Below are 13414 nucleotides of genomic sequence, written 5' to 3'. Positions count from 1 at the left end.
ACGTCCTCCTACTCTTGAGCAAGCTGGAGCACGGACTGCAATCAATAATTTGTGCTTGATCAGCCGTATTTGTGGAGCTACCCCCGCTTCGATAAATTAGAACCATGCTTGCTGCTCTTGGTCCCGGGCTGTGGCATCAGTATACACTTGATGATCCTCCCTCTCCAGGTCAGTTGCTAGTCGGGCTAGGTTCTCTCCTGCCGTCTGCTCTCTTCTGAATCTGGCTTGCAGTAGCCTCGGTTCTCCCATGTTGCTGAACCGGCATGGGAGGGTGGCAACTAAAGTGTTTTAACTGCTCATCTCTTCTTCACCCAAGCTCAACAGTACTATTTGGGCATCCCCCCTCAGCGTTGTCATCAGCTGCTGGGCTTTGTCTTCCCCCCTCCAATTGCACAGCTTGCCCAGTACTGTCAGCTGGGCATGGAACGCTTCCCAACTAGTGGTGTCGTCAAAGTAGGGCTTGGTATCAGCAGCGTCTTCACGATACAATACGTATCGCGACACAAGGGTCACGATACAATACATAGCACGATACAGTAATGAAGTGTGAAACATAAAAATCAAACAAATGTCCTATTTGCTTGTGCAAGTGTTTGCAACTGTTTTGTTTTTATTTCATGTTTATTCTTTAAAATATATTTCTATATCTGACAAAGTTTTCCAAAAAAAAAAAAAAATTCTAAATGCAGATTCTTCTTAAAACAAATATAATTATTTTATATTTTGAGTTTTTTCTTGAGGAACACTAAAGGGTAGACGTGCTAAGATGGGCCAGTCACAGCACAAACAGCATTGCGATTTTAAATGTATAAATCATTGCGCTGAAATAACACAAATGTGTTTTAGTTAGGCTACACATATGCCTATACAGTACAGTAGTAAAATCAAATGAATACCTAGCTCACTTTCTTTTTACTTTATCCTGCAGGCTACCGGTAGGACAAAATATATCAAGCTGCTGCATTGTACACACTGGTGTACAATGCGAATAAAAGAGTCTTTTAAATTGAAACTAAATGATTTTAGTGTTTTTTCTAATCATTATTATTATTATGATTAACTTGGCGTACTTAGTAGCCTAGACAATTAACAAAAAATAGATCATGGTGTCTCATTGACAAGTTATGACACTTACAAGGCTGTCAATTTGCGTTAATACGAATTTCAAGGGACCAGCAACAAATTTTACATTATATCACCAATTTGTATTATCATGAGTAGCCTATAAGTCAAATGTATACTGTCAGTTTTTATTTAAGTTAGTCAATGGTGCATTTCTAAATTGTGCACAATTACAAACCACCTGCACATCAATAGAATATGTGTATTCTCTGTTCATACAGATGCTCAGAATGAGCTGGAGGGGTTAGCGGCACATGTGTACAGTCTATTGCTCCAAATAAGTTGAGGAAACCTGAAATGTCATAGAATAATTTTTTCAAGGCTTGTAAATACACCCTGCTTTTAGGGAAAAATAGATATCTGGGTATCTGCCTCAAAAGTGTATTGACTTGCATAAAGAAAGGAAAAACATTGAGTGAAATAGCTTGCATCAGTCGATTTTCAAGATGTGGTATCCGAAGCATAATCAACAAGTACAGAGAAACATCATTACTAAATGTATGCCGTTGTATATGTTATATAGATACTCTCTCTCTCTCTCTCTCTCTCTCTCTTTCTCTCTGGAAATATTACAAAACATTTTTTGAGGGGCATAATTCTGCATACTGTGATGGGGGTTGGTGGGTGTAGCGCCAGTGGGACTGGAAGTGACAACACAGAGGAAGGAAGTGAGGTGCAACCTGCGCACCAGCAAGGCAGGGCTGGGCAGGGTTTTATTAATATTCCACGCGGAGAATAATAGCAGGGGTCAAAGACAGGTACAGGATCACACAAACCAAATACAAAGAAACACCAAATCAAAACAACGCAGTCACGTGGTTCCTCCACACGGCTCCATAAACACAAAGGCACAGAGACAAAAAGGTGCCGCGCTGCAGATCCATCCAGGCACCCAAAGGGGTAGGGAAAGCAAGGGAACGCCCACTCACAGCTCATTAAGGATCTGCAAACACAGGGCTTTAGTTGGGAAAACCAAACAGACCAGCAGCACATCTCTTCTGGGTGTTAATCCAGGACAGGGAGACTGAAGCAGGGGAAGAGGAGCTGCCTGGTCATGTTGAGTCAGGCTGCTTAACATGGCCGCTGCCTGGCTAGCAGTGTTACTGCTGGTGGCTCTCCAGCACTGCCAGTGGTCGGGAGGGCGCATTACAGCACCCCACAGCACTCTCCCCGTGACAATATACAGTGCCTATAGAAAGTCTACACCCTCTTTCAAAATTTTCACCTTTTGTTGCCTTATAGCCTGGAATTAAAATGCATTAAAATAGTTTTTTTTTTTCATTTATCTACACATCCTACCCCACAACTTCCAAGTGAAAAAAATATTCTAGAAATTTGTAGAAAATGAATAAAAAATGAAAACTGAAATGGCTTGGTTGGATAAGTGTCCACCCCCTTGTAATAGCAATCCTAAATTAGCTCAGGTGTAATCAATCACCTTCAAAATCACACACCAAGTGGCCCCCACCTCTGTTAAATTGTAGTGATTCACATGATTTCAGGATAAATTCAGCAGTTCCTGTAGGTTCCCTCTGCTGGGTAGTGCATTTCAAAGTAAAGACTCAACCATGAGTACCAAGGCACTTTCAAAAGAACTCCGGGACAACGTTGTTGAAAGGCACACATCAGGGGATGGGTATAAAAAATATCAAAGGCCTTGAATATCCTTTGGAGCACGGTCAAGATGATTATTAAGATGTGGAAAGTCTATGGCACCACCAAGACCTAGATCAGGCCGTCCCTCCAAAATGGATGATCGAGCAAAAAGCAGACTAATCAGAGAGGCTACCAAGAGGCCAAAGGCAACTTTGCAAGAGCTACAGACTTGTATGGCCAAAACTGGGCAAAGTGTGCATGTGACAACAATATCCCAAGCACTCCACAAATCTGGCCTGTGTGGTAGGATGGCAAGAAGAAAGCCATTACTCAAGAAAGCCCACCTTGAATCCTATTTGAAGTATGCAAAAAAAACATTCTGTAGCCAGGTGGCAAAAAGTTTTGTTGTCTGTCGAAACTAAAATGCAACTTTTTGGTCTAAATGCAAAGCATTATTTTTGGTTCAAACCCAACACAGCACATCTCCCTACTGTGAAGCATGGTGGTGGCAGCATCATGTTATGGGGATGTTTATCATCGGCAGGGACTGGGGCACTTGTCAAGATAGAAGGGAAAATGAATGGAGCAAAATACAGAAAAGTCCTTTGAGGAAAACCTGATGCCCTCTGCAAGAAAGCTGAAACTGGGACAAAAGTTCACACAGCCAAAGCTACACTGGAGTGGCTAAGGAACATAAAGGTAAATGTCCTTGAGTGGCCCAGTCAGATCCCTGACCTAAATCCAATCAAAAATATGTGGCATGAGTTGAAGATTGCTGTCCATCAACGTTCCCCAAGGATTTTGACAGAGCTTGAACAGTTTCGTAAATAAGAATGGTCAAATATTGCCAAATCTAGGTGTGCAAAGTTGGTAGAGACCTATCCCAACAAACGTACAGCTGTAATTGCTGCCAAAGCATTCACTGGAGGAATAAGGCAATGTCCAAATTTGGGGGGCCACAAGGGGCTCATGATGTGCATATCATTTAATAATACAAATACAAAGCAAATACATTTATGATTGTACTGCTATCAATTGTAATTTTATTAAAACTATTACATTAAAAATAAACTCTGTAGCTCTTTCAAAGTTGTCGTTGGCCTCACAGTGGCATCCCTCGTCAGTTTCTTCCTTACCCGGCTGCCCAGTTTGGAGAGACAGCCTGATCTAGGCAGAGTCTGGGTGGTAAAATGCACCTTCCATTTCTTGATGACTGAGAAGACTGCGCTCACAGAGATATTCAGATACTTCGATATTTTTTGTACCCTCCTGATCTGTGCTTTTCAATGACTTTATCCCTGACTTGTTTGAAAGCTCCTTGGTCTTCATGGTTGAGTCTTTGCTTGAAATTCATTACCTGACCAAGGAACCTCACAGAGACAGGTGTTTTTATTCTGAAATCATGAGAACCACTAATATTGCACACAAACAGAGACCATTCAACTAATTGTGTGGCTAGTTAAGGTCATTTTGTGCACCTGAATTAATTTAGGTTTGCCACAGCAAAGGGTTTAAATACTGATGCAATCATGAGTTTTCCATTTTTATTTTATATTAATTATCTATTTACTTCTTTCTTTTTTTTTTGCTTTAAATGTGTGGAGTAGGTTGTGTATATAACACATATTAATTCCTACTTCAAAATGTCATGACTGCAAGTTTTAAAGGAACACAATGTGAAAACTGTGAGAGGGTCTGAATACTTTTGCAAGTCACTGTATATATCTCACAGGGTCTAATCACTGGTATGCTGCAATTGACCCAAGTGGTCTGAATAATAATAATAATAATAATAATAATAATAATAATAATAGCTTTAAAACAATGTACAGTAGTTATTTTATACACACAACTAGAAAATGTTCAAATGTACTATAATAATGACTTTTTGTATAATATTGCAGCGATGTCAAGAAGGACACAAAACAGAGTTGCTTAAAAGTAAACACTTGGTTTAAACTCCCCAGCCCAGAGATCCTGGAAAGTCCCTGCCTGGCAGCTGTGGGGAAAATCCCCAGGCCAGAGATCCTGGAAAGTCCCTGCTAGGAGAAGTGGGTGGTACCGCCGTCACACAATACTTAAAAGAACGACGTTAATTTCTGTATTAAAATAAACAACAATAAAATCGTTTATTGCAAAATTAGATTACAATGCTGGACATTGTAGTTTATCCCGAAGTTGTTCTCCATTTAACTCAAACAAAGAGCTCTTGGAAAACTACAATTCCTAGAATGCAATTTGAAACACACAGGAAGTTACAGTTGCGTGGTGTATAAGACCTACACATAAGGAAGATGGTGTTTTAATATAAAGAATTGGACTAATACCTAGATATAAACCGAACCATTCTTAGTCGTGTAAAAACCCACCGGGAATACTACAAGTTGTAAAACATTTAATACAGTATTTTTTTATGTTAACAACATACCTGCAGAAAACCCCTTAGCAGATCGTGGAGCCTGTGAGTACGACAGCTCAGTTTTATTTTAGTTTTAAAATTCAGTTACGTTATTGTTTTCACAATACTAAGTTAAACAGGTGATGTGGACATATAGTGTCAATTGCAGCCTACCAAAGTTAGTCCACTTGATGTGTCCAACTAGTGGGTTAAACCGGTTTAGTCCACGTTGACTAAAATTAGTACAGTTCTAATCCCGTTTGCAGTGTACATCATAGATTATCTCCTAAATCAGACTAAAAAAAATCCCGATTGCAGGGTATAAAATCAGATTCGTGACGATCCTGTTCAAGTGGATTAATTTTGAACTGTGAAGGATAAGACTAATTTAGTACTTTTGCATGTCCCAAGCATTTATGCTTCCCCATTTATTTACACTTATGCATTCTCTGAATTAATATTGAATTTTAAACAAAAAATACTTCATTTTAGAATCGTGTTATACGTATTCACATGGATGTAAGGGCTAAATAAATGTTGGTTGCCATCTGGAGAGTTCTGTTTATTGTGGATGTTTGCTTTTTACTACCATCAGTAACTTCATTCACAGTCATTTCTGAATTTGCTTGGCATAATTGTTTACATACCACGGTTTTCTCGTCCGATCAGGTACACCAATTACCGGAATCATCTGTTTGGTACGCTACAATCAGGATTAAGTTAGTACACATATGCTGCATTTTCTAGTCTGCATTTTAGTCCACTTGATGTCACTGGCACGATGTATTTGATTTTTTACGATTAAATGGGTAAACAAAAAAGAGTAAAACAATCTTTTTTTTTGTCAAGAGTCTGAAGTATAAATCTCTGTACTGTGTATCTTCTTTCCTTGTATAGATATGCTGATATGATATGGATTTTTTCTACATAAGTTGCCAATTTTCTAAGCGCAGTAAGACCCTCAGGGTGGGGATTATTGGGAAATACCAGACTTGTGGCATCGGGCCTCATTACACCCTAGGGCGGTCCGGTATTGCCCAATATCAAGCACCCTGTCAGGTCTTATTGCTTACATAATATTACGTTTCATTAGTGAGAAGTCACTATTTATTTATTTATTTATTTATTTATTTATTTATTTCTCTGATAGCTGTCTCAGTTTTTTGGAAATTGCTATTGACTATCAACATGCTTCTCTTGTGTGTTCAAGGAGATGAATTCATCAAGGAGATGAATTCTATGAAATAATGCTCAAGAGTTTACACCAAGATTCAACTATAAAAAATCTTACAACCCTACAACTAAGTGGTAGTAAAGTGTTACTTAAAATAAGACAGAAAACTGTATTTGTTTGTACTAAAACTGATGTGTTAAGGGTCAGCAGTTGAAATGGAGACAGACATGGAGGCTGTTGCAACAGCCGTACAGAGAGCTGCTGGGACCAGACCAGTTAGATAAAGTGGCCCCTTATGAAAACACCCCCCTCCCAAGACATCTGTCCACATCAGCAAGTGTACCCTCCACTTCAACGCTGCTTGTTCCATCCCCATCGCCTTTAAGCATGAAGGCAAACTGCTGCCTGAACAACAGAAATGGCTTTTTTGGGTTTCATCCTCATTGGCCTGCTGAACACTGCCCATCTGCTCACCAAAATACCAAAGGCATTTTCAATTACACATTGGGCACGCGAGTGCCTGTAGTTATAAACACTGGCAGATTGGCAGATGCTTTCCAGGGTAGGGTCGCATGAGGTAAGGCTTCATCTCCATTTGGCAATGCTCTTGGCAATGGGACAGCTAGCCTATTCTGTTCCAGCGCCTTGCCCAACTCAGACTGATAAAATGCTCCCGTCACTCCAGTGACCACTGCTGCTGATGTCAACAAGTGTGAAGCAACATCTTGCATCACACATGGCAAGAAGCACAATGCTGAACCCCCTTTTATAATTAAAATACTCTGATCCAGAGTTGATGGGTGCCTGGATAGTGACACGTTTCCCATCTATAGCTCCAATGCAGTTTGGATAATTCCACATATCCCAAAATTCATTAGCAATCTGAAGCTATTGATCACTTTGTGCTTGCAAATACAGAGGTTTGAAGAATGACCAGATCTTCGCAGGTCTCCTGTAGGATGAAACATACCGTTGATTGCCCTATCCTGAAACTAAACGCCAGGGAAGTTTGGTTATCACCAGAAACCAAGTATCTGAAAAAAAGTAGTAATTACAAAATTATAGTTAACAGTTCTGTCAAAACCACATTTGTGTAGTATTCACAATCAAAATGTGGTAATTAACAATTTTTGGTTAGTGATGGGGTAATTAGTGGATTAAAAATGTACACTAAAAATGAAATTGACATTAAATAGAGAGAAATAATCAATTTACCTTAACGTAACAGCAAGTCTGCCTGTGACAGGGTAGCACTGTAGGCCCAGGTGTTATCAGCAGAAAGACTGGAAGACAAGAAAGCTGCAGTTTAAGCACTAGAGTGCACATGTATTAAACAAAACAACAAATAAATGGCACCAGGGCCAAAATACAAGGTTAAAGAAAACAATCAGTGCCTATAGGCTAGGCATTCCTGCATGACCCCAGACTCCAGACTAAGGATTTTTCCTGCCCTTTTATACATGTGGCCATTCCCCAATTAGAACTCAATTACCTAATTGGTGAATGGATTTAACCCCATCCCTGCCAACCTAGGGACGGTGGAATGTAACAGACTTCCAGTATCAAATTGACAATAATAGGCAACCAGATTTAACCCCATCCCTGCCAACCTTACATTCCAACTCACAGACTTCCAGTATCAAATTTACAATGCAATATATTGTAGCGTTTCACAGGCAACCAGAAAATAGGAGACAGACACGCTTGTTTCTCATTCCAATAGCTTCTTTATTCAGCAATCAGTCACACACACAGCTCTCTCTCAGCTACTCCGGAACCATGGCAACCACAACACAACAACAACAAATGGCAGTGCAGGTTTGCCATCCAACCGGGTCCGGGTTGGGTCGGGGTTGCAGCAGAGAGGGACTGGTCGATCTCGAACTCACGCTACTGCTTGATGCTGAGGGTTTGACTCTTGGTTACATCCTGACACCAAGTAGCGTTTCACAGGCAAATAGGAGATAGGAGAGAAAATAGGAGAGATCCTTGTTTACCGTTCCAATAGCTGCAAGGTTCCAGACTCAGTCAAACAACAGTCGTCTCTCAGTGTGTTCGGAGGCCTTGCGTACCGTTGGTGCATGGCAACCAGAGCCACACGTACAACAACAGGGCATGTGGCCTGTGTAGTGGTAGTCCCCCCCCCCCCCGGCTACTTTATTCAACCTTACACATTGCATTGGTCATCAACCACACATTTCGTGCTAATGGTAACACACTTAACACATGAACACACAGTGACCCACAGACGGGACCAATCACAGGGGAGACACTGACCATGCACTACACGACTGATACAGAGGGAAGGGCTAATCACAGGGGAGACACAGACCATGCACTACACGACTGATACAGAGGGAAGGGCTAATCACAGGGGAGACACAGACCATGCGCTACACGACTGATACAGAGGGAAGGGCTAATCACAGGGAAGACACAGACCACGCACTACACGACTGAAACAGAGGGAAGGGCCAATCACAGGGGAGACACAGACCATGCACTACACGACTGACACAGAGGGAAGGGCCAATCACAGGGGTGACACAGGACATGCCCCCGCACGCAGGCTAGGGTCACCAGCAACAGAGAGAGTTAAAAAGTGCAAAAGTGTCTCTTCTCGCAACAATTTTGCTTTTAATTAAAAAATTACTGAGTTTTCTAGTCCATGTCCTGGAGGTTACAGGACCTCATCAGCTTTGATCAACTCTGAGGACACCCCATTTTTTAGTCTTGTCCAAATAGTACTTTTGACAAAATCAGCAGAGTATTTGTAGTGACTGGTAAAAGATACCTTTGCACATGCGCACAATAAGCAAGATACACTGAATTCTATGGGGAACAGAATTCGATACTACACCAGGGTCTGGTTACATAAAAGTACATTAGACTAGTCTAAACAGCTAGACTGCTCTTAGTTTTGTCACTTAGACTAGACTAATACAAGTTAGCCAGTGACATAAAAATTAAGACCGACTAAGCCTTAGCCTAAAAAGTTAGCCTCCTCACCCCCAGGCTAACTTAGAATTTAGGTTTACGTTTTCATGGGAACCACTAACTGTCAGAAAGAAATAATGGTCTCCCACCATAATCTCTGGTTGTATGAACACTGTCTGATACTAAGGTAATTGAAAAGCTTTGTTTACCAAGGCAAACCATTCTAACATTAGCAGAAGATCTACAGGATAAATTGAAGCCTACCACAGAAAGAACCCATAGTGTCTCTGAGGTGTTACAGGTTTGCTTGGCACTTGGATTTAATATGACGGGTTGTTTTTTAAATTATGTGGGTGATTTCATGGGGTCGTATAAATCCACTGCCTCACACATAGTCTACAGATTGTCTGTATGGTCTCATTGAATGTAGCTCGTATCTAACCATCCAGTCAGCTAAACACTCATTCAAATGATTCTCCAAGAGACAGGGTGTATCTTTAGAGGCTTTACTTGAATAAAAGTGTGAAACTGCAAATACAAATCACAAATGCGTACTCATGTAAGTATACATTCTCACAACAATGTAAGTAATATTCACATGACGCTGCCTAAGTGCAGTAAAATAACAGCATGAACTACACATAAAACAGATTAGCGTAAGATAAGTATTGCAGTAGCTACGAATAACTAGTACTAAGTAGCTAACTAGCTAACTAGCTGCTTATCCGATGCAGCTTACATGCAAAATAACATCAATGAAAAAACATCTTAAAAACATGTCAAAAATAATGACTTAATTCAGTAATAATATGTTACTATCAATGATATCTGTGTAAATAATGAACACACTTACAGATATTGCTCTCTTAAGAACTATGCATGTGAGGATGACACAGGATTGTTGCCAAGCATTGCACAACACTAGCCTTGTGTATAAACTGTAAGTGTCCAAACCTCTAGGTTCTCACTTCCTATAACCTAAATAACGCAGGAAGTAGTTGCTTTACTGGAGAATAATGAGAATTACCACTAGGTGGCACTAAAAGTAAAGCGAGTCCAGAACAGTGTCAAAGAAACTTGCAACAAGACTGCTAGTGTTTCCTGTAGTGACAGATTGAAAAAACTGTATGTGAACAGGAAAGAAACCACACCATAAATGTACAAATGACATGTGATGCTAACCTGAAAATGATCAACTGTGTGATGCGCTGGCCTGGTTCCACACATGATTCTCGCATCCTGAGGCAGTCTACTATACATGAAGCTTCTGAAGGTGGCGCAATACCTGATATACTGCTCGGATATCAGCTGATACTGTGGTTACTTACACCATTCATCAACCCAACAAATGAAGCCCATACTCGCTATAACAATGCTCACACAAGATCAAGAAATGTGATAGCAAGGTGTTTTGCTGTGCTAAACAGAAGGTTCCACTGTCTACTCTGAGGATGTTGCCAGAGCGAGTCTGTAACATCATCTGTGGTGCTGTAGCCCTGTATAACATTGCAAGAGCAAATGTGCGTTCATGTTAATTCTCCCATTGACAGGTGTAATCACATTTAAATGTACATGTATAGTTTGTCTTTAACTATTTGTATAGATACTGAAATAAGTATAAATAACGAATTAAGAAAATAAAATGTTACTTACTTGTTTCAATGCAATACAGCACATTAAATTATTGTTCATGTAATGACAGAGAACTTGCATTGCCAGCCCCAGAGGGTACAAATGGTGTACCTGAGTATGAAGAGGATGAACTGCCTGAGAAAGCAGGAGTGGATGAAGATGGTTCAGGAAGATACACTCGACAAATGACTGTAGCGAATTCTTTCCCCATTTAATGTTTTACAAATTAGTATTTTCAAAGCCATATAAAATCTCCCGCAGAATTTAAAACCACAACCCCTTGTATAAAATCCAAGTGTAAAACAAACCTCTAGCACCTCAGGGATTCTGATTTTTGCCTGTTGCAAGCCTCAAAATATCCGTTAGATCTTCAGCAAATGTTATAATGGTTTGCCTTTGCTAAACAAAGCCTTTCAATTACCTCAGTAAGTGAATAATAATAATAATAATAATAATAATAAACTTATCTTGTAGTGATTTCTGATGTACTACACCTGCAATGACTTATTATTAGGATAATACTTATTAGGACAAATATAGATATATTCAAATGAAACTTGTATTTAATACTTAGTACATTTTCTGAAAAATATCTAAATAAACACCAACTGCACTCACAAAGTAAATGGCTTAGTTTTTTTAATTTAATTTTACTTATAGTAATGAAAATAATTACTCATAACATTACTATAAATTACTATTACATTTTTTACTAAAATGTTATAAATATTTTTGTATAACTTATAATGGAACACCTTAATATTACTGTATATTGGAACTTGGATATATACATATATATATATATATATATATATATATAAGATGTTAATTAATATTTTGTGTTCTTAAAATACAAAACACTCACAACTTTTATGAACGTAATTTGATAATTGTTGCATTAAAACATTAAAGTTTGACATCTCTGCTATTTCAAAAAAAAAGTTTTTTTTTGTTCCTAATTAATTTTTTTTTTTTCTAAATTAAAGTTGTATTTCTAAATTTAGCTTCCTCTCCTCAAGAATTAAATTGTGGGTTTGTTTCTCCATGATCGTAGCCCTGGTGCTGCACTCTGGTTGCTCCTGTACAGCTCGTTGTATTGGGACCTTGCTTTCTCGTTCTGTCTACAGAGATATGCGGAGGAAAAAAAAAAAAAAAAGCTTACTTTACTAACGAGCTATTTCAATAAGAATTTCAGTTTTTCTATGCTAGTTACAGTAATGTCAACATCCTTTCTTTTAACTTGTAAAAAAGCTAAATAACACATTTAAATTAAATAGCCACCCATAAGAACATAAGAAAGTTTACAAACGAGAGGAGGCCATCCGGCCCATCTTGCTCGTTTGGTTGTTAGTAGCTTATTGATCCCAGAATCTCATCAAGCAGCTTCTTGAAGGATCCCAGGGTGTCAGCTTCAACAACATTACTGGGGAGTTGATTCCAGACCCTCACAATTCTCTGTGTAAAAAAGTGCCTCCTATTTTCTGTTCTGAATGCCCCTTTGTCTAATCTCCATTTGTGACCCCTGGTCCTTGTTTCTTTTTTCAGGCTGAAAAGGTCCCTTGGGTCAACACTGTCAATACCTTTTAGAATTTTGAATGCTTGAATTAGGTCGCCACGTAGTCTTCTTTGTTCAAGACTGAACAGATTCAATTCTTTTAGCCTGTCTGCACATGACATGCCTTTTAAGCCCGGAATAATTCTGGTCGCTCTTCTTTGCACTCTTTCTAGAGCAGAAATATCTTTTTTATAGCGAGGTGACCAGAACTGCGCACAATATTCAAGATGAGGTCTTACTAGTGCATTGTACAGTTTTAACATTACTTCCCTTGATTTAAATTCGACACTTTTCACAATGTATCTGAGCATCTTGTTAGCCTTTTTTATAGCTTCCCCACATTGTCTAGATGAAGACATTTCTGAGTCAACAAAAACTCCTAGGTCTTTTTCATAGATTCCTCCAATTTCAGTATCTCCCATATGATATTTATAATGTACATTTTTATTTCCTGCGTGCAGTACCTTACACTTTTCTCTATTAAATGTCATTTGCCATGTGTCTGCCCAGTTCTGAATCTTGTCTAGATCATTTTGAATGACCTTTGCTGCTACAACAGTGTTTGCCACTCCTCCTACTTTTGTGTCGTCTGCAAATTTAACAAGTTTGCTTACTATACCAGAATCTAAATCATTAATGTAGATTAGGAATAGCAGAGGACCTAATACTGATCCCTGTGGTACACCACTGGTTACCACACTCCATTCTGAGGTTTTTCCTCTAATCAGTACTTTCTGTTTTCTACATGTTAACCACTCCCTAATCCATGTACATGTGTTTCCTTGAATCCCAACTGCGTTCAGTTTGAGAATTAATCTTTTGTGCGGGACTTTGTCAAAAGCTTTCTGGAAATCTAAATAAACCATGTCATATGCTTTGCAATTATCCATTATTGATGTTGCATCCTCAAAAAAATCAAGCAAGTTAGTTAGACACAATCTCCCTTTCCTAAAACCATGTTGACTGTCTCCCAGTACCCTGTTACCATATAGGTAATTTT

General features: G+C 39.2%; 1 long non-coding RNA gene across 2 annotated transcripts in view; it reads right to left on the bottom strand.

The window, feature by feature from the left end:
* The window catches only part of LOC121314547, a 54019-nt gene extending 43850 nt beyond the window's left edge, over positions 1–10169 (bottom strand). The window contains exons 1-3 of one of the 2 annotated variants that reach the window (XR_005950114.1): positions 10081–10169; positions 7506–7573; positions 4694–7324 (exon numbers count right to left, since the gene is read on the bottom strand). This is a non-coding gene — a long non-coding RNA (uncharacterized LOC121314547). Of the gene's footprint in view, positions 1–4693; positions 7325–7505; positions 7574–10080 lie in introns of those variants that run through there. The other variant, XR_005950115.1, reaches the window with a different exon arrangement.
* Positions 10170–13414: the final 3245 nt, after the last annotated feature.

The sequence above is a fragment of the Polyodon spathula genome, chromosome 4 (genome assembly GCF_017654505.1).
Source record: "Polyodon spathula isolate WHYD16114869_AA chromosome 4, ASM1765450v1, whole genome shotgun sequence".
Taxonomy (NCBI): Eukaryota; Metazoa; Chordata; class Actinopteri; order Acipenseriformes; family Polyodontidae; genus Polyodon; species Polyodon spathula.
This window is presented reverse-complemented; position numbering and strand designations above follow the sequence as displayed.